The sequence below is a fragment of the Gossypium arboreum genome, chromosome 11, assembly GCF_025698485.1.
Source record: "Gossypium arboreum isolate Shixiya-1 chromosome 11, ASM2569848v2, whole genome shotgun sequence".
NCBI classification, from domain to species: Eukaryota; Viridiplantae; Streptophyta; class Magnoliopsida; order Malvales; family Malvaceae; genus Gossypium; species Gossypium arboreum.
Genome location: NC_069080.1, coordinates 66,895,044 through 66,915,779, shown reverse-complemented (window position 1 = coordinate 66,915,779; position 20,736 = coordinate 66,895,044). Strand labels below are relative to the sequence as shown.

The 20,736-nt window shown below is 37.0% G+C and overlaps 1 long non-coding RNA gene across 1 annotated transcript; it reads left to right on the top strand.

The window, feature by feature from the left end:
* Window positions 1–242: 242 nt before the first annotated feature.
* Window positions 243–1,972, top strand: LOC128283910 (uncharacterized). The gene is made up of 3 exons (XR_008274264.1): window positions 243–329; window positions 784–873; window positions 1,808–1,972. It is a non-coding gene; the product is annotated as an uncharacterized LOC128283910 (long non-coding RNA).
* The last annotated feature ends 18,764 nt before the right edge of the window (window positions 1,973–20,736 follow it).

Below are 20,736 nucleotides of genomic sequence, written 5' to 3'. Positions count from 1 at the left end.
TCAGATAGTTAATTAAAGAAACAACATTAAATCGTAAAAGCTACAAAAGTTGATCACTATAGGTTTATTTGTATTAAATGGTTATAAATGTATGGAATGAAGGTTTTATAATGCAATTAGACCTTAAATAACTATGGTGGACGGCTAGTGGAGATTTTAGTTGAATTTTATATTAGTAATATGTTAATTAATAAAATAAAGTAAATAAAACCATAAAAAATGAATATCATCATCTTCCATTTAGTCTTTCTTTATTGAATGGGGAAAACAAAATCTTGGCGAAGCCATCGTTAAGACATTAAGGTTCGGCCAAGCAAATTTATTTACATGTAAGCTAAATTTCCACCTGTTTTTCATGAGTTTTATGTTTTTGAAATCATTGCAACTTAATTCATCTAGCTTAGAGACTAATTTGTGATTCTGTTAAATGTTTTGTGTTATACCATTGATGAATTTGTGATGTTTTTAAAGTTTGATGATAGATTTGCAACCTTGGTTGTTAAATAGAACTATTTTGAAAAGTGATTTTTGTTAGTTTTAAGTTTAGGGACTAAATTGATAAAATAATAAATTTAGCATGAAATTGTTTTGAAATTTCAACAATTATGGGTTGTATATGTATAAGTAAAAATTCGGTTAGCTTGGTTTTGGGCCTAAGTGTGATAATTGTAAAAGTTTTAGGTTTAGGGTAAAATTGTAAAATGTTAATAAAGGGTTATATATGTGAATTTAAATGTTTTAAAGTATTTGAATTGATTAATTGAATGAAAATATTATATTTAGATCAAGAGTCAGACCAGTTGGTTGATAACTGCGGGAAAAGAAAAGTCATCGAATAGTCAGCTTTGAAGTGTTCATAGCTATTGTGACTAGGTAAGTTCTTAATTTGGTTAAACTAATAATTTGTTATTTTTGTGATATAATATCTATCTATCTATGTTGTGATTGAGTTCATTTACTTGTTAAATGGTAAGGGATGAAATGGACTAAATTGTAATGATAATTAGATTAAAGGTTATGTTTGAAAATGGGAAACTACATGGTTGAATTCTTGTGATGAAATAATATGTTTATGACTAAATGATATAGATATGAAACACAGCCCGTATGAACTTCGTAAGTGCTTGGGATACAAATGACATGTCATTAAGGTTTTATCATTTCAGTTGCTGGTCTTAGATATCCTACAGATGGTTGAGGTCTTGCATTTGTTACAGATTCTCCATAGCCCGTGTGAGCAGTATCGTGTACCTTAACATCTTGACCCACACCTTGTATGAGTAGGCCCATTTCAAATTGTGTGAGAATTTACAGTTACAACTTGTGTGAGCATTGTTCTCGTGTATTCAACATTATTTCATTTGGTTCATTGGGTGAAAAATTTATAAATGAAATGGTTATATGAATCAGTTATATGGAAACATATATATGAAATGGTTATATGATTCGGTTATATGGAAATTGATAAATGAAATGGTTATATGAAAATAGATATATGAAATGGAACATTGGGCATAGATACTTGAAATGAAGTGTGAGTTGTTAAATGAATAGGTGAAAGTTGAATTGAGTTTTTAATGTGCTTACTTGTAGTGTTTATGAGATGTTAAAGTTATATTTTTTGTATATATGAACTCACTAACCTTGTGATATTTGTGGTGTGTGTAGGAAATAAATGAACTCATGACCTTGTTTATGAAATTAATTACGAAATGTTTTAGTTCTAACATTTACAGTAAGTTAAAGTTTAATACGGACTTACTAAGTTTTACATAAGCCTACCCTATTTGATTTTACTTCTTTGTAGATTGTCGGACTCTTGCTTTCAATTGGAACTTCGTTGGAGATCACACATCTGACAATCATTTGGTAGTTAATTGTTTATTTTGGCTTGGTTATAAATGACATGTAAATGGGGTCTTGGTTATGTATGTTATAAGTATTATAAATATGATTTTTTCCATTTTAATTATGAGATATGGATATAGATGTAAATCTCAATTCGTATTTGGTTGGTTATGGTGTGTGATTGCAATGGTATGTTTTTGGTTTTATATGCATGTTGAATGGTTGATTTGGTATAAATTGTTAGGTAGCTTGGTAAACTTTGGTTGATGATTTTGGTTATTATAAAAGAGACATATTTGATAGTTAAAAAAACACAAAATGTTAAGTAGTTGTAATTGAATGATTTATGTTTAAATGTTTAATTTGTGGTTCCAACGAGGGCATATTGGTTAGGCATATAGGTTGATTGTGATGTGGTATATTTTGACATGTTTTGACACATTTTTAATAGGTTTGAAAGTTGGTTAATGCATAGATTGGGCTCAAAGGTGTTTTTGGGCTCACACAGCTTATGACATTGTAACACCCCGAACCCGTGACCGTCGCCGGTGTCGGACACGAGGGGTTAACGGGCCAAATCCTCTCAAGGTACCAACCAATTTGGCATTTCCAGACAGGCTGGAAAACTGCGTCACTGTCGCCTTAAAAATCATATCTCGAGTTCCAAAACTCGGAAACTGATTCCGTAAATTTTCCCTGAATTTAGACTCATATATCCATCCATGGATTTATTTCTAGAATTTTTGGTCAGGCCAATTGGTACAGTTTATTAGTTAAAGTCACCCATGTTACAGGGGTCGACTACACTGACCTTCGCACGTTACAACTTGAATATCATCTCGTACAGAGCTCTAATGCTCATGCCGTTTGTTTCTAATGAAACTAGACTAAAAGGGGAATCTATTAATATAAGGCATGACTTCTAATTGTTTCTGGATAATTTATGGTAAATTTTCAAAGTTGCGACAGGGGACCCAGAAACCGTTCTGGCCCTGTCTCACGAGAACTTTAATATTTCTCAGTATACTGCTCATATGGTCGTTTCGTTTCGTCCATATAAAAATAGATTCATCAAGGTTCAATTTCATAATTTACTCACTATTTAATTCTACTTCTACTATTTTTAGTGATTTTTCAATCTCATCTCACTGCTGCTGTCCGCAACAGTTACTGCAGTAGACTATGCCAATTTCATGAATCTTTCCTTGGCCTTAATCATCCATCATACATGACACAAATTATGGCCACCTTATCAAAATTAAAGTTTCTAAGACTCGTGGCTATAGGTTCTAGCATCCCACTCGACGACCACATAGGCCATTTTCACATGGCTTAAAGTTTACAACCCACAGTTCAACAAAATATAATAGCCTATACATGCCAAATGTTCTTCAACAACGAAGACAATACCAAAATATTTCAGCCGGTGTGATGACTTCAACGACGGTTCCGATCACGCAAACAATACGAGTCCGAGAGACCTAAAATGGGTGACAAGAAAACACCGAGTGAGTTTATAACTCAGAAGTCATAAGCATTCATCAATCCATCGATAAAGTTACTACAACATGAACAATAAACGAGGCTAGGTACTCATCCATATCGAATCTATACCATAATTCCTCGGACCTTTTGGTCCAATCTCATACCAAGTCATACATCCACATTTCATATTCTACACAACAAGATATTTGAAGCATTTTCACACACTAACTCATTTCCACCACAATCATACAATTTCAATCATCACATAGATTTAAGGCTTACTAAATTCAACCCCGAGCATGAACGTATTTTCTATTCGTCATGAGCTCGAGGTACTTACCCGATCCGCTGTCCATACTCAACTCGATGGAGACACACCCTCCATATATATAGAGTACGCACACACAGTGCTTAATACTCGATTTCGCACACTTAGTGCCACGCAATTTAAGCCCGCACACATAGTGCCATACCCTTCGAGCTCGCCCACCCAAAGGTCAGTATTTTTCCAGCATGCACACTTAGTGCCATATATTTCCAGCATGCACACTTAGTGCCAATCTCGTCACCGTACACACGTATTGCCAAGACACTTAGTGCCGAAAGCAAACTTTCTACACATTTCACTATTTCTTTTACATTCAACAATTGTCATCACTCCATACACATACAATTTCATTTATATATATATATATAGCATCCCATTAAATACAATTGCATAGATTTTACAATCATTTAAGCAATATCAAACATATGTGCTTAATGACTTACCTTGTGTTGGGCAAAATGGTTCCAACTCGGCTACTCGATGTTCTTTCCTTTGCCTTTGCTTGTTTCTCCACCTCGAGCTTCTTGAGCTTAGTCAATAAATTAACTAGTTTAACCGTCTTGCCAAATATTTATACATATATACATGACATCAACTATACTATCATCATTAATACATTAATTCACAAAATTTTATCTCATGAGCATATGACCCATTTTTACCCCATATGGCTGAATGCTTCATTCATTACCCAACTAGCCATTCAACAATTTTCAACCTCATTACCACCCTTTTATGTCTAATTGTCTAAATGAGATTATCAACATGCCTATCTATAGCCGAATGTGCTAAAATTGATGTAACATCACCTACACACTTGATTAAATGGCCGAATACCTATACTATCAATTATGGCATCATTTTTTATTCTTTCAAACACTTAGTTTTCCTCCCATGAACACTTGGTCAATTTCTTTTCTCTTCTAGCATAGCTTCACACCTATTTGTAACATCCTATGAATCCACATACATCACATTTCTACATAAATTTCTTTTACTTTTCTTCTACTTCCATTCACAACATCAAAGACACCATACACATATATCATTACAAAGCTTGACACTTAGCATGCAAATGACATCCACACAAACCCACCTTAGCCGAAACTTAACTCATCTTCATGCCTCACCACCACAACATCAAACATCAAACATCAATGATACCAAGAAGACAACACCCATGGCCGAATATCATCCCCATTTCATGGTAAAGGTTTAGACCATGGGTTAGGTGGAACTCAAACTATCAACTAAAACATGCATGAATCTCATGGATAACATCAACATACCTTAGTCTAGCAAACTCCCATGGCTGATTTTCTCAAGCTTTCCCCCCTTTCTTCTTAGTACATTCGGCCAAGCAAGGAGAAAATGAGAGAATGAACACTTTTTTTTCCTTTTCTTTGTTTTTCTTCATATTCTCTTTCTTTTTTTTTTTCATTTCTTTATTCTTTCTACATAATCCACTAACTAAACATGTTGGCAACATGTTTCCACTCATAGCATGGCCGGCCATCATGCTTCATTTTGGCTAATTTGACATGCAAGGACAACACTTTCCCACATGTATTAATAGGCCACCTTACATTTGCCTAGCACATTTCTAAATTTTCTCACATAAGTCCTATTTGATAAAAATTCACTTACAATTAACAAAATCCAAACATGAAATTTTCACACATGCATATATGCATATAATGAGCATCAATTATGATGGTTAATTATTATTATGACTCGGTTTAGTGGTCCCGAAACCACTTTCCGACTAGGGTCAATTTAGGGATGTCACAACTCTCCCCCACTTAAGAAATTTTCGTCCCCGAAAAATCTTACCGGTAAATAGGCTCGGTATCGCTCTTTCATAGAGTCTTCAAGTTCCCAAGTGGCTTCTTCCATTCCGTGTTTATGCCACAACACCTTCACTAACGGGATTTTCCTATTGCGCAATCCTTTTACTTCACGCCTCATAATGCGAACCGGTTCCTTTTCATAGCTCAAATTAGGTGAATCTCAATCTCGATGGAGCAATTACGTGCGATGGATCAGACCTATATCGTCAAGCATCGAGACATGAAAAACGCTAGAATCTTTTCGAGCTCGGGGCAAAATTAATCGATATGCGATCGCCCAACTCGTTCGGATACTTCATATGGCCCGATGAACCTCGGACTCAATTTGCCCTTACGACCAAATCTAAGCACCTTCTTCCAAGGTGAAACTTTGAGAAAGACCTTGTCTCCAACTTGATATTCAATATCTTTTCTTTTCAAATCCGCATACGACTTTTGGCGATCCGGCGACTTTCAAATTTTCACGAATTACTCGAACTTTTGCTCGGCATCCTTAACCAAATCAACCTCAAGAATTTACCTTCACTAAGTTCACCCGAATAATGGGGTACGGCATTTACGACCGTATAAAGCCTCGTAAGGCGCCATCTTAATACTTGATTGAAAGCTATTGTTGTGCGAATTCAATCAAAGGCAAATATCTTTCCCATGAACCACTAAACTCAAGGATGCAACATCTCAACATATCCTCCAGATTTGAATTATCCGTTCGGATTGACCATCGGTTTGGGGATGAAAAGGTGCTAAAATGCAGCTTGGTACCCAAAGCCTCTTGCAATTTCTTCCAAAATCGCGATGTAAATCTTGGGTCTCTATCCGACACGATAGAAATAGGCACCCCATGCAATCGAATAATTTGGGAGACGATAATTCGCCAATTTATCAAGCGAAAAATCATGCGGACAGGAATAAAATGAGTAGACTTGGTCGGTCTATCAACAATGACCCGAGATCGCATCCTTCTTACTTCCCGACAATGGCGTCCGGATACAAAGTCCATGGTGACTCGATCCCATTTCCACTGGGTATCGTGATCGGTGAAGTAATCCCGATGGCACTTGATGCTCCGCTTTCACTTGTTGACATATTAAACATCTCAAACAAAGTCGAGATGTCTCGTTTCATACCATGCCACCAAAACCGACGTTTGGTCATTGTACATTTTAGTACTACCCGGTGGATTGACATTCGACTCATCGTGAGCCTCGTTCAAAATCATCGAAACAAGTTCAATTCCTTGGAATACATAATCGACCCTTGAACGTCAAGCAATCATGGTCGTCAATCTGAAATTCTGATTCCTCCTTCGAAACACATTCGGCTCGCTTAGCGACCAATTCGGCATCGACCTTCTGAGATTCAAGTACTTGTTGAATCAATAACGGTTTGGTTTCTAATTCGACTACTAGCACCTCATCGGGTGAAACGGATAGATGAGCATCCATCGCTCTCAAAGCAAACAGTGCCTTGCGACTTAAAGCATTGGCCACCACGTTGGCCTTTCTCGGGTGATAATCAATGATGAGTTCGTAGTCTTTCAACAACTCAAGCCAACGCCTTTGTCGCAGTTTAAATCTCTCGAGTCATTAAATATTTTAGACTCTTGTGGTCCGAATAAATGTGACACCTTTCTCCAAACAAGTAATGCCGCCATATCTTCAAGGTGAACACTATGGTCGCTAGTTCAAGGTCATGGGTCGGATAGTTTCTCTCATGCGCCTTTAGTTGTCTCGACGCGTAAGCCACAACTCGACCTTCTTGCATCAACACACAACCTAACCCAAGCAAGGATGCGTCATCAGATATGACAAACTCTTTACGGGACTCCTACTGTACTAGCACTGGGCCTCGGTTAAACAAGTTTTAGTCGATCGAAACTTTCTTGACAGCGTTCGACCACTCGAACTTAACATCTTTTTGGAGTAGTTTCACATCGATGCAACTATCATCGAAAAACCTTTCACAAATCGTCGATAGTATCCGCAAGCCCCAAAAGCTCCTAACTTCGGTAACATTCCTTGGAGGTTTCCAATTGACTATGGTCAAATTTTGTTCGTCAACTCGAATACCGATGCGAGATATCACATGACCCAAGAAGCTAACCTCCTCAACCGAACTCACACTTGCTGAACTTAGCATATAATCGCTTATCCGTAAAATTCGCAACACTATCCTCGTGTGTTCAAAGATGTTCGGTATCATTTTACGAATAGACCAAAATGTCATCAATGAAGACAACTACGAACCGATCCAGATATGGTCGAAGATCCGATTCATCAAATCCATAAATACCGCAGGGCATTAGTAAGCCCAATCGGCATCACTAGGAACTCGTAGTGACCATATCTCGCTCAAGGCGGTCTTGGGTACGTCCGAATCTCGAATTCAAGAATCGATAATAGCCCGATCTCGATCTATTTTCGAAAACACCGAGGCTCCTTCAGTTGATCGAACAAATCATCGATACGCAGTGATACGGATATTTGTTCTTTATCGCCGCTTATTAAGTCGACGATAGTCGATGCACACCTCATGGTTCCATCCTTCTTTTCACAAACAACACCGGCGCACCCAAGGAGAAAAACTTGGGCGAGCAAAACCTCTATCCACCAATTCTTGCAACGAGCTTTCAACTCCTTTAATTCCGTTGGTGCCATACGATACGGAGCTATCGAAATTGGAGTGGTACCAGTACCAATTCGATGCCAAACTCTATTTCCGAACAGTGGCAAACCCGGCAATTCTTCGTGGAAAACATCCGGTATTCACAAACCATCGCACGATTCGGGTTTCTTTTCTGACTCCTTGTCATCGAGCACATACGCAAGGTACGCTTCGCACCCTTTTCTTACATATTTCTGGGCCAACATTGCTGATATTACAGCTGGCAACCCCTTTAAGTCCGTAGACTCAACCCGAATTATCTCGTTATTCGCGCACCTCAAATCGATAGTCTTGCTTTTGCAATTTACAACCGCATCGTGCATGGTCAACCAATCCAACCCAAGAATAACGTCGAATTCGTCGAACGGCAAAAGCATCAAGTCCGCCGGAAAACAAGAACCTCGAAACACTAGGGGACTTTTCTTACACACTTTGTTGACAAGCACGTAATGACCCAAGGGGTTTGACACCCGAATTACAAACTCAGTAGACTCAATAGGCAAAGTCTTACTGGATGCTAAGGTTTCGCATATATAAGAATGAGTAGAACCAGGGTCAATCAAAGCAATCACATTAGTATCGAAAAGAGTGAAAGTACCGGTGATAACGTCAGGGAAGGATGCCTCCTCTCGTGCGCGGATGGCATATGCTCTAGCAGGAGCGCGGGTCTCGGATCGAACAGCCGTATCAATGGCTCCTCTCTGATTACCACCCCTACCTCCTAAAATCCTCGGGGGTCTACCTCTAGTTGTCACCCCACTAGATCTTGCACCTTGCATCTTATTCTTCTCATCTAGTTCCGTGCAATCTCTAATGAAGTGGTCCTTCGAACCACATCCGTAACAGGCCCGGTTAACGGACTTACCCCAACATTCACCTAGGTGTCGTCTTCCACATTGGGGGCATTCAGGTCGCTCTTGACGATTATTGCCCACACTAGCTACCGATGTAGCTCGGGAGTCCGTCAATGGTCGGGCTCTGATGGAAATTCCCACAGTCGTCCTCGACTTACTAGTGTCCTCCCTGAATTTCTTTACTACGAGAACGGAGCTTTACTCACGATCTTTTACGATAATCTCTTGCTTCAAATTCAGCCTTCTTCTTCTCCTTTCCAAGTTCTTCCGCCTTGCAGGCTCGTTCGACTAGTGTTACGAACTCCTTTATCTCCAAAATACCCACTAGTAGCTTTAAATCTTCATTCAATCCTTCTTCAAATCTTTTGCACATAGCAACCTCATCAGCCACACACTCCCGAGCATACCGACTAAGTCTTACGAACTCATGTTCGTATTCGATCTTGTCATACGGCCTTGCTTGAGCTCCAAAAATTCCTTACGCTTCGATCGATGAACCGTTGACTAATATATTTCTTCCAAATTCGTTTGAAAGAAATCCCAAGTAACTTGTTCCTTTGGGACTATGGAAATCAAGGTCCTCCACCAATAGTAGGTGAGTCTCGAACAAAGATATAGCACACTTAAGACATTCATCGGTGTGCATGATTCATCAAACACTCTAATGGTGTTATCAAGCGAATTCTACCCTTTCGGCATCATCGGTAACTATGGCCTTAAACTCCTTGGCCCCACGCTTCCTAATCAAGTCCACGGTGGTTTACTCAGCCTCACAGATCAATGGCGATGGCATCACGGGCTCTTGGGTGGATTATTTAAATTCGGAATGGTTGGACAGCCGGATTAGTTCGCATATTGCTGACCCACTCATTCATCATGGTGAAGAAGGCTTGTTTCGCCTTCATTTTGATTATTCGCGGATGACCGAGGCTCAACAGGCGGTGTCCCTTGCGCAGAGCAGCCGCTACACTTTCAACATCATCCGCCAAGGGTCTCTCTATCCCGGTTCCATCGCTAATCAAAACAAAAATTTCAACCGTCAAGTCATCACATTATTAAGCACTAACAATTTGGCATGTATAGCTAGACTCACACGCCTATGGTAGTCCTAGAACCGACTAAACCATAGCTCTAATACCAATAAAATTGTAACACCCGAACCCGTGACCGTCGCGTGTCGGACACGAGGGTTAACGGGCCAAATCCTCTCAAGGTACCAACCAATTTGGCATTTCCAGACAGTGCTGGAAAACTGCGTCACATGTCGCCTTAAAAATCATATCTCGAGTTCCAAAACTCGGAAACTGATTCCGTAAATTTTCCTTGAATTTAGACTCATATATCCATCCATAGATTTATTTCTATAATTTTTGGTGGGGCCAATTGGTACATTTTATTAGTTAAAGTCACCCATGTTACAAGGGTCGACTACACTGACCTTCACGCGTTACAACTTGAATATCATCTCGTACAGAGCTCTAATGCTCATGCCGTTTGTTTCTAATGAAACTAGACTCAAAGGGGAATCTATTAATATAAGGCATGACTTCTAATTGTTTCTGGATAATTTATGGTAAATTTTCAAAGTCGCGACAGGGGACCCAGAAACCGTTCTGGCCCTGTCTCACGAGAACTTTAATATTTCTCAGTATACTGCTTATATGGTCGTTTCGTTTCGTCCATATAAAAATAGATTCATCAAGGTTCAATTTCATAATTTACTCACTATTTAATTCTACTTCTACTATTTTTAGTGATTTGTCAATCTCATCTCACTGCTGTTGTCCGCAATAGCCATCTGCGATAGACTATGCCAATTTCATGAATCTTTCCTTGGCCTTAATCATCCATCATACATGACACAAATTATGGCCACCTTATCAAAATTAAAGTTTCTAAGACTCGTGGCTATAGGTTCTAGCATCCCACTCGACGACCACATAGGCCATTTTCACATGGCTTAAAGTTTACAACCCACAGTTCAACAAAATATAATAGCCTATACATGCCAAATGTTCTTCAACAACGAAGACAATACCAAAATATTTCAGCCGGTGTGATGACTTCAACGACGGTTCCGATCACGCAAACAATACGAGTCCGAGAGACCTAAAATGGGTGACAAGAAAACACCGAGTGAGTTTATAACTCAAGAAGTCATAAGCATTCATCAATCCACCGATAAAGTTACTACAACATGAACAATAAACGAGGCTAGGTACTCATCCATATCGAATCTATACCATAATTCCTCGACCTTTTGGTCCAATCTCATACCAAGTCATACATCCACATTTCATATTCTACACAACAAGATATTTGAAGCATTTTCACACACTAACTCATTTCCACCACAATCATACAATTTCAATCATCACATAGATTTAAGGCTTACTAAATTCAACCCCGAGCATGAACGTATTTTCTATTCGTCATGAGCTCGAGGTACTTACCCGATCCGCTGTCCATACTCAACTCGATGGAGACACACCTCCATATATATAGAGTACGCACACACAAGCTTAATACTCGATTTCGCACACTTAGTGCCACGCAATTTAAGCCCGCACACATAGTGCCATACCCTTCGAGCTCGCACACCCAAAGGTCAGTATTTTTCCAGATGCACACTTAGTGCCATATATTTCCAAGATGCACACTTAGTGCCAATCTCACACCGCACACACGTATTGCCCAAGACACTTAGTGCCGAAAGCAAACTTTCTACACATTTCACTATTTCTTTTACATTCAACAATTGTCATCACTCCATACACATACAATTTCATTTATATATATATAGCATCCCATTAAATACAATTGCATAGATTTTACAATCATTTAAGCAATATCAAACATATGTGCTTAATGACTTACCTTGTGTTGGGCAAAATGGTTCCAACTCGGCTACTCGATGTTCTTTCCTTTGCCTTTGCTTGTTTCTCCACCTCGAGCTTCTTGAGCTTAGTCAATAAATTAACTAGTTTAACCGTCTTGCCAAATATTTATACATATATACATGACATCAACTATACTATCATCATTAATACATTAATTCACAAAATTTTATCTCATGAGCATATGACCCATTTTTACCCCATATGGTGAATGCTTCATTCATTACCCAACTAGCCATTCAACAATTTTCAACCTCATTACCACCCTTTTATGTCTAATTGTCTAAATGAGATTATCAACATGCCTATCTATAGCCGAATGTGCTAAAATTGATGTAACATCACCTACACACTTGATTAAATGGCCGAATACCTATACTATCAATTATGGCATCATTTTTTATTCTTTCAAACACTTAGTTTTCCTCCCATGAACACTTGGCCGAATTTCTTTTCTCTTCTAGCATAGCTTCACACCTATTTGTAACATCCTATGAATCCACATACATCACATTTCTACATAAATTTCTTTTACTTTTCTTCTACTTCCATTCACAACATCAAAGACACCATACACATATATCATTACAAAGCTTGACACTTAGCATGCAAATGACATCCACACAAACCCACCTTAGCCGAAACTTAACTCATCTTCATGCCTCACCACCACAACATCAAACATCAAACATCAATGATACCAAGAAGACAACACCCATGGCCGAATATCATCCCCATTTCATGGTAAAGGTTTAGACCATGGGTTAGGTGGAACTCAAACTATCAACTAAAACATGCATGAATCTCATGGATAACATCAACATACCTTAGTCTAGCAAACTCCCATGGCTGATTTTCTCAAGCTTTCCCCCTTTCTTCTTAGTACATTCGCCAAGCAAGGAGAAAATGAGAGAATGAACACTTTTTTTCCTTTTCTTTGTTTTTCTTCATATTCTCTTTTTTTTTTTTCATTTCTTTATTCTTTCTACATAATCCACTAACTAAACATGTTGGCAACATGTTTCCACTCATAGCATGGCCGGCCATCATGCTTCATTTTGGCTAATTTGACATGCAAGGACAACACTTTCCCACATGTATTAATAGGCCACCTTACATTTGCCTAGCACATTTCTAAATTTTCTCACATAAGTCCTATTTGATAAAAATTCACTTACAATTAACAAAATCCAAACATGAAATTTTCACACATGCATATATGCATATAATGAGCATCAATTATGATGGTTAATTATTATTATGACTCGGTTTAGTGGTCCCGAAACCACTTTCCGACTAGGGTCAATTTAGGGATGTCACAGACATGGTCTGCCACACGGTTGTATGTCACGACTATGTGGTTCCTTTGATTTTTGGTGCAGGTTTTTCACACAGTTATAGTTTGTTACACGACCTAGGGACATGACCATGGGGCCCTAAGTTACATGGGTACAGATTGTTACACGGTTTGGCCACACGACCATATTCTGGAGCGACACAGGTTGAGCTCTGCGTAACATCTTGAAATAGGGCTTAAACAGAGTAGTAGTTTTGGGATCACAAATCTGATGTTAAAATAATTATTTCATGATCATTACGAGGTCTAGGATATGAAAACAAGCATGTGTTAAAGTTTCATGAAGAAATTCTAAGTATAAGGTGTCCAATTGGAAATTAGGGACCAAATTGAATAAATTGCAAAACTTGGGTTCTAGAAGCAATTTACATGAAATTGCTTTGAATTATAAATTAGAAGGTCTTAAATAGAAATTTGGCCAATTTCTAAGTTTTTGGAGAAAAATGGGCATGCATAGAAAAATTTAAAAGTTTTGTAAAGAAGGGCATTTTGGTTATTTGGTAATAAACTTAATAAAAAGGGAAAAAAAAGCCAAAATCAGCCATCTTCTTCCCCATAGTTGCTGAAATTCCTAGAGCTCTATAAGCTAGGGTTTTCAACATTTTAAGCTCAATAGTAAGTGCTCTCTAACCCCGTTTTTAATGTTCTTTGTAATTTTGAGATCCTCGTAACATGCTCTACCCATTTCTACCCATATATCAAGCTAGGGTCCGTGTTTGGAAATTTATCCATGTATAAGATGCTTGTATTTTAATGATTTAAGGAGGAATAAGAGAGTTTAAAGGATGGTAAACAACTTTTACTAGGTAGATTTTCATTGAAATGGCCTAAATGACCGTTTTGTAAAAAGTATAAAATATGGTAGAAATGTGAAATAGATGAAAATATGGGTTGGTGTGAGCTCAGGATACATTTGGCTAGGCATGGGTAACCAAGGAATTTCATGCATTCCATTATACGAGCCTAGGGACTAATTTGTAAAAATGTGAGAGGTAAAATTTAGGTCTGAAATAAATAGTATGACGTACTAATAATTTATTTTTACTGTTATAGAACCCGAGGAACCAATTCCTGAGGTTGACCGTGGAAAATGAAAGGTTTCAGAATAACTAAAATAAGAAACCAAAGCAATTACCAGGTAAGTTCGTGTAACTCGAAGTAAACTTTAAATATACTTGAAAATGCATATTCTTAAATGTATGTTAATTTAGATATTGATTGTATGAAAATCCATGAAATATGATAGTGTAAAATGAAAAAGATGACAATTGTCCTAGTTGAATGATAAAGGGAGACTCGATGGGTAAATTCTTGTTTACATGACATGAGATCCTGCATGTGTTGCAGAAAGAGATTTAGTTCGGATTGGTAATCCGATGATCTCAGTATAGTAAGGATCCAGCCCAGACGGGTGTTCATTAAGTGATCGAACCTCTCGATGAAAAATATGTGCATTGTGGATTTAGCCTGGATGGGTAATGCGATTAAGGACTGAAATTAGCATAGACTGGCATTTCAGATCCAGGCGTATTGGATCAATTTTCGTTGTAGGTGACTTAGCCTGGAATGGTAATCCTGACAATGCTCATTGAATTTATGTTATGAGGGATTTAACCTGGATTGGTAATCCCGCCATAAGAGTGAGGTTCACGGGAGTGTATATTTAAAATGGTCACTAGCATGACTTGACGGTTAACAGGATACCCATCGAGATTTATGAGAAACTCAACGGGACTATAATGAGAAACGATAATGGAAATGTTTGAATTGATGAGCTCACCTAAGATTAATGCTATATTGCTTGAGAGGAAACTAACTTAATGATTGAGTATATGTGATGGGGGATTTATACTATACATGTTTGGCATGAATATCTTTTATGGTTGTATGTAAAATAACAGTTAAGTTTACTTTCATGTTATCCAAACTTACTATGCATGTTAATGCTTACCCCCTTTCCTTTCCCTATCTTAAGAGCTCGTAGACTCGTGAAGATTGGAAGAAGATTGGATTATTGTCAACACTATCAGTTTATCTTACTTTGGTATATAGATACTTTTACTTTGTTACAATGGCATGTATAGGTTTTTGGTTATTTTGTTATATGTGTCAGTGGTTAGCCAATGTAAGGGCTTGGATGATATACCTATTCGTTATGTATGTGGCCATAAGACATGGCTCATTTTGATGTAGGTTGTAACCTACTAATTGTTCATGTTGGTGTTTAAATGTTCATTAGATGGTTAAATGTGGTATATCATGAATGGACATGTGGAATGTGGCCAAATCACTTGGAGATGGGTAGGTCATAATTGGCAATGAGTTATAAAATGAACCAAGTCTAAATGTGTTTGATGATATGGTAATCTTTAATACAAAAAGAATAATTTAGCATGTACTAAATCGATTGGATGAGGTTAAAGTGCAATGAGTTATGCTAAGGTTGCTTAAGAGTATAATTAGGCCATGTTAAATACCCTTGAAATTTTTAGGTGTGTATGGATGTTAGAGGGTGACCAAAGGCTTGGAAAATAGCCCTAAAAAGGTCCACACATGTAGACACATGGGCATGTGCCTAGGCCGTGTGTGACACACAGTCAGCCCCCATGGGTGTGTTGCCTGGCCGTGTGTCCCCTACACCTAAAATTTTGGGTCAATTTGCATGGTAGTAAACACACGGGCAGAGACACGGCCGTGTGTCTCAACCGTTTGGACACGGCCTAGCACACGGGCGTGTACCTTGGCCGTGCGCTTCAAAATGAATAATGATGTCATAAACAGAATGTCCAGGTTTTTGGACACGGGTGTGTCTAGGCTATGTGAGGGACACGGGCGTGTGTTCGGCCGTGTGAAAAGCCCTATAAGTTTGAAATGGAGAATAAATTCAATTAATTCCACATGGGTAAGGAAGACGGGTGTGTCCCAAGCACACAGGCGGGTGCATTGCCTCCACACGAGCGTGTGAGGTTTAAACCTAGAAATTTTCCTAAGATTTTCTTAAGCCCTCGGTTTAGTCCCAGACCATTCTTAATGCATGTTTTGAGTCTCGTAGGCCCACAATAGGGACATTATGAATGTGTTTGATTGTTTTAATTTGGAGCGAAATTTTATAGCCCGTGATTTTCCGGAAATGTCATGTTTGTGTACGGTAATACCCTGTACCTTGTCTCGGCCTCGAGTACAGGTAAGGGGTGTTACACTCTGTCACATGGCCGTGTGACCCTTGTTTTCACTATTTACCTAAATTTTTGTAAAAGTCTCAGTTTAATCCAAAATTGTTCCTGATTTGTTTTAAATGTTCCGTAAGCTCGAATTAGGTTTCAATATGATTGAATAACACGGAAATGATTGTAATTTGTTATGAAATGATCTTTTGGCTATGTTTGATTGGTTGGTGAACAATATTAACGTTTTATAGTTGTAATACCTTATAGCTTAGGTCGGGTGACTGGACCGGGTATAGGGTGTTACAAATATAGCCATTTATATTATTCATAATCTTGACTTTAATTAAATAATCCTGTAAATAACACGATTTATTCGAAAGAGAGAAGAGATTTGAATAATTGTGGATTTGTTATCGAATGGAGAATGGAGTAGCAAATAAATTGATGGGAATAAAGATAAACTGAGATACTTCGATAAAATAAATAAACTCTTGGATCGAAACCGAATCCAAGATTAAAAACAACTATTTTATGAAAAGCCAAAAGAAAATTAATTTAATCATACTCCTAAACTATTAAAGCTTTTTGAAGGCGTCTAGGATGACTTAGATACATCAAACCTTTAGTGTCTTATTTATAAAAGTGTTGATATCCCAAATTAGGTCTTCACGTCTTTGTATAAAGTTGATTGTGCAGACGAAATTTGCCTTGATATTGGGGCATCACGTTGACCTGTATAGCGCCCCACAATGTCTATGGCGCAATATAACATGAAAAATATGCCATATGTCATTCATTTCATGCTTTGACATATGGAAAAGCTTGTGCATCACTTGTCCCTTCCTTCCACGTCAATTGGGCCTTTAATTCTTTATCCTACACTCTCAATTAAACATATTAGGCTACCTAAAGCCTATGTCGGGCAATTGGGTCCTAACACTCATAAAAATATGTTAAAAATAATTATTTTATTAATATTTATCCTAAGTCTTAAATACTGAAAATATAATATAAAATCCTAAATTGCCTAGAAAACAAGCTCGTTAACTATGGAAATATCTCAAATTAATTACAACATTTGATGACAAGTCAGTCGTCTCGCTCAAAACATAAGTAGTAATTTGATTTAGGTTTTATTACTTTAAATACCATAAGACTTGATTTTAGAAAAAAAAATTAAACTTCCGATGTGCAATAAACATTATTTTATTAATGAATTTATCAAAGATGGATTGCTAAAGACATGAAATTATACCACAAATGGTTTCTTTTGAAATATCGTATAGAATTTTTCTGGTGGGGTGAAGTATGGCTATATTTATCACATAACATGATGTGTTGATTGCTACAATCTATAATACATGTAATAGTCTTTTCAATTTAAGCATTACTTGACTCATATCTCAAAGAGTTCTATTCTTTTTTCAACTACTCCGTTTTTTATGGAGTTTTAGCTATTTTGAACTCATGTGCCATTCCATCTTAGTCATTGAATGTGGCAAAATCATAATTCTCAAACTACTATACAAGATCACTTCTGATTATGAGGACTTTGTTAATTAGGAGGGCTTTTTCATTCATCAATTTTACACAACTTTTTGAAGACTTCAAAGTTTTTGAATTTATAGTAAAAGTTTCAACCATTGAGTATTGGGAGAAACCATCAATATAAATATATATATATATATATATATATATATATCTTTTTCACCAAGGCTTTTCATTTGCACAAGTCCGATAAGGTCTATGTATAAAAGCTCATAGGGACTTCTTTTGTTAAAATGTTTCAACACCTTATGAGATACTCAAGGTTGCTTTCTAATAATGTATTCACTAAGACTTTCCAATGCCCTAAAATCTTGAATAGCAATTTTGTTACACTTCAATAAATCAACTACTATGTAGTAGTTGTCAAAAGAGTTGGCACCCTTCATAATATGGTTGTCATCTTGCTCCATCAAATGCAACCTTCTTTTGTAAATTTAGCACGCAATCTTTGATAATATAAATGTCTAACACTAATTAAGTTAACCTTAAGCCCTTCAACAAGAAAAAAATCTTTAATTTTGGGAAGTCTTCAATATTAAGAATTCCTTTTCCAAGGATTCTACATTTCTTTCAATCCTCGAATGTAACTATCTTTTTATGATAGTTTTGAAAATTTTTAATATAACTCCTCTCACCAGTCATATGCCTTAACCACCCACTATTGAAATATCACATGTTATTAGAGTAGGCTTTTAAAGAAGTGTGAGTTGTTAAAAGACATTTTTGGTCCTTTCTCCATTCTTATTTTTGCAAAAATCCCTTTTTTGTTTATTATTGTGTTGACCACGATAATCCCCTATAAGTGTGACAACCCAAATTAGGGCCTAATCGGAATAGTAGTTTCGTGACCACAAATCCGAGATAGAAATAATTGTTTTATAATTATTTTGGGGTTTATGATATGATTGCATGATTGTGTGAAAATTTCGTGATGAAATTCTATGCCTAAAGTGCTTAAATTGAAAGTAGGGATTAAATCGAATAAGTTGCAAAATTTGCATCCCAGAAGTTTTTAGTATGAAATTGTTTTGGAATATTAATTAGGAGGTCTTAAATAGCAATTTGACCAATTTTAAGTTCATGGACAAAATTAGGACATGGAAGGAATTTTTGAAAGTTTAGTAAGGAGGGGCATTTTGGTCATTTGGATATTAAATGAAATAAAATGGGAAAAATAACACAAAATTGATCATCATCCTCCTTAGTTGCTGCCGAATTCTCCCTCTCTCCATAGCTAGGGTTTCTTCAATTTTCAAGCTCCATAGTAAGTGATTCCAAGTGAAGGACACCATGTAGACAAGAGAGCTACGTGAAAGATAAATGTAGCTAGGTCGCATGCGTGATTCCAAGTGAAGGACACCATGTAGACAAGAGAGCTACGAGACAAATCGGTTGGGTCGCATGAGTGGTACTAAGTGTTCACCATGTGTACAAGAGAGCCGAACTAAACGAAGTATGATGGTGGGGCGTGTGTCAAAACCATTAAATATCGAGGATTGATCCGAATTGTTCAACGGGATGGTTTTGTGGTGATATTGTGGTTTGGACCTACACTTATGGTGAATGAAATGTGGTGAAAATGATTTGTGGTATATACATATATAAGATAAAATGAGGTTAGCATAAAGAATGTGTGAAAGAGTGAAATTAGCATTAAAACTGTTTTTAGATGGTAGCAGTGACGTGATTTTGAAAAATCACCAAAAATAGGAGGAATATAATTAGAGGTTGAATGAGATGTGAAATTAAAGTTTAATGAGTCTACTTTCATATAAAAGAAACAGAGCAAGCAAAGAAATTCTATATTTTGAGATATTTACAATTGTATGTGACTTGCTCAGGATGAATACGTGATCCCTGTTCCAACTTTGAAAAATCATTAAAATTGTACAAAGAAAATTAAGAAATATAGTTTACATTCCTAAATTCCTTATTGAGACTAGTTTTAAATGAAACAGACTTCAGGGTTGTTTGAATTTTGTACTGAGAGAAATTCAATTTGTAGTGAACAGAGGTCAGATCAGTCGAGCTGTGTAACAGGGGAAACTTTAACTAATAAACTGTACTAATCGGCTGAACTAAAAATTCTAGAAAAAAATTAGCAAAAAGCTTTATGAGTCTAGATTCAGGGAAATTTTACGGATTTGAATTTCGAGTTTTGTAACTCGAGTTATGATTTATTTAGTGAATATGACGCAGCAGAGACAGCTTAAACAAAGTGGAATGAATAGTGAAGTTAAAGTAGATATACTTGAATTGTTGTGTAAACATGTTAGATTTTTTTTAATTAGTATTTACATACTTACTTACTAAGCTATAAGCTTACTTTGTTTCTCTCTTTTGTCTTATAGTGTTCTTCGGCTTGCTCAGGAGTTAAGGATCGTGAAGATCTACCCGCACTATCATACTTTAGGGTATTTGAACTAAACGTTTTGAATTATGGCATGTATAGTAGGCTTAATTATTTTGTTACGTGTCATATTTGTCTAGGTTTAAAATATTAGTTACAGTACTCGACCAGCTAATTTGTACAAGCCATTAAAGTTGGCTAATATTGTTCAAGACATATATTATACGATGCACTATCAAATTGGATGACATATTTATATTTCGGTTATGTTTAATGGTATGTGTTATGTTCTGGTAATACCTTGTATCTGCTCCTACGACGGTAACGGGTAAGGGGTGTTACATTTAGTGGTATCAGAGCTATGGTTTAGTCGGTTCTCGGACTAATA